This window comes from Rhinopithecus bieti, unplaced genomic scaffold (assembly GCF_001698545.2).
Source record: "Rhinopithecus bieti isolate Rb0 unplaced genomic scaffold, ASM169854v2 scaffold_6945, whole genome shotgun sequence".
Lineage (NCBI taxonomy): Eukaryota > Metazoa > Chordata > Mammalia > Primates > Cercopithecidae > Rhinopithecus > Rhinopithecus bieti.
The window spans coordinates 3,020,606-3,022,854 of NW_016805531.1; the positions used below are offsets into that span (position 1 = coordinate 3,020,606).

Below are 2,249 nucleotides of genomic sequence, written 5' to 3' on the forward strand. Positions count from 1 at the left end.
ATTGTCCTTGGTTTTACAATGATAAATGGAAAACATTAAAATTCTCCAATTGAACAAAGTATGCAAGGATTTTTATGTTGTGTGTTTTTGTTAAAACAGTGAGAGCAAAATAACTTACTGGAATATAAAGATAAGAGCTGAATGAGCATGCCACTAATGGAGAAAGGGGGTATTTTCACAGAATCAGTATTTTTCCCCATCCCGTCTCCACTTGATGTCAATTAAAACATACCATTGACTGTTTAGTTAAAAAAAAAAATGCAATATGCTTGTGCACATATACCAGTTACTTTATGTACAATAAAGGAATGGGGAAGGGGGAAATGAAAGAATAGAGAAAACTATACGGTAGTAGTCAGGATGTGGTGGAACCAAATTGCAGTTTTCTAATTGAGAATGTAATCTTCGTCTTTAAAGAACAGAGTTCTGGAGTAAAGAAGCAGGTTCCCTTTTCAGTAGACACCTCCCATCTGCTGTTGGAACACATCAATTGTATCTTCATCCTCCATTTCCAACTGTGCAGGTGTGTCTGTTTCATTGATTGGTTGCCCGTGGAATCGGAATCTGATCTGCCTCATTGACAATCCCTGTCGTTCACAATAGGCTTTCATTAGTTTACTATGTGGTGTATGCCTCTTAATCTTAAACTGCACCACAGAACCATCCTGCCCCGCCACCTTCAAATTAATATGATCGTTGTTCTCAGTCTTGACTCCTTCCTTGGGCTTTTCGTCGACCATGACGAGCGCCAGAGTCTCCTCAGCTGCCGCGTCACAAAAGAGGTACCAGGTCCTCACCAAATGAGCACACAAGCAGCACCAGGAGCCCCAATCCACTTTTTAAATTGCAAAATCTGCCCTTTTAACTTGTTCAATTCCATGGGTTTTGTCAAATGTACACAGTGATGTTAACTCTGCTACAATCATGATGGAAAATATTTCCATCATCCCAGAAAGTTCTCACATGTCGCTTTGTAATCAGTTGTCTCCTTCCACCCATGGAACTCTGGCAACCACTGACTTTTTCCCCTTTCCTAGCATTTCATATAAGCAAAATTATAGAATACGTAATATTTTGTTACTGAATTATTTTATGATTCTTTATATGATGTTTTTGAGTTTCAATCATGATGTGAATATAAAGAGCTTGTTCCCTTTTATTGCTGAATTGCATTCTGTAGTATATGTAATCCAAAATTTGTCTCTTCTGAAGTTGGTCAACATGTGGATTGTTTCTAGTTTTTGATTATTATGAATAAAACTGCTATCTGTGAACATTCCTTCACAAATCTTGGTGTGCACATATCCTCTTATTTCCCTTGTGTAATGTTTAGACGTGAAATTTCTAGGTAGTTTGGGAAGTGTGTTTAATTTTGTTTTCACACTAGTTCTGCATAGTTGCCAACACTTAGAATTTTCTATCTCTTTTATTTTGGCTATTGTAATGAATATATAGTGACATTTTATTGTGGTTTGAATTTTTATTTTTATAATGACAGATTATGCTAAGCATCTTTTCATATGCTTATTTTCCATCTGTATCATTTAGTAAAATGTCTATTTAAATTTCTTTTTTTTTTGTTTGTTTCTTTTTTTGTTTTTTTATACTTTAAGTTCTAGGGTACATATGCACAACGTGCAGGTTTGTTACATATGTATACATGTGTCATGTTGGTTTGCTGCACCCATTAACTCGTCATTTACATTAGGTATATCTCCTAATGCTATCCCTCCCCTCTCCCCCTATCCCACAACAGGCCCCGGTGTCTGATGTTCCCCATCCTGTGTCCACGTGTTCTCATTGTTCAATTCCCACCTATGAGTGAGAACATGCAGTATTTGGTTTTCTGTCCTTGCAATTGTTTACTCAGAATAATGGTTTCTAGCTTCATCCATGTCCCTACAAAGGACATGAACTCATCCTTTTCTATGGCTGCATAGTATTCCATGGTGTATATGTGCCACATTTTCTTAATCCAGTCTATCATTGATGGACATTTGGGTTGGTTCCAAGTCTTTGCTATTGTGAATAGCGCCACAATAAACATAAGTGTGCATGTGTCTTTATAGCAGCATGATTTATAATCCTTTGGGTATATACCCAGTAATGGAATGGCTGGGTCAAATAGTATTTCCAGTTCGAGATCCTTGAGGAATTGCCACACTGTCTTCCACAATGGTTGAACTAGTTTACAGTCCCACCAACAGTGTAAAAGTGTTCCTATTTCTCCACATCCTCTCCAGCACCTG

The 2,249-nt window shown here is 37.3% G+C and overlaps 1 pseudogene across 1 annotated transcript; it reads right to left on the reverse strand.

Moving 5' to 3' along the window:
* Positions 1 to 59: 59 nt before the first annotated feature.
* On the reverse strand, positions 60 to 824 carry LOC108530118 (small ubiquitin-related modifier 2 pseudogene; annotated as a pseudogene). The gene has a single exon (XR_001885760.1). The product of XR_001885760.1 is annotated as a small ubiquitin-related modifier 2 pseudogene (transcript).
* Positions 825 to 2,249: the final 1,425 nt, after the last annotated feature.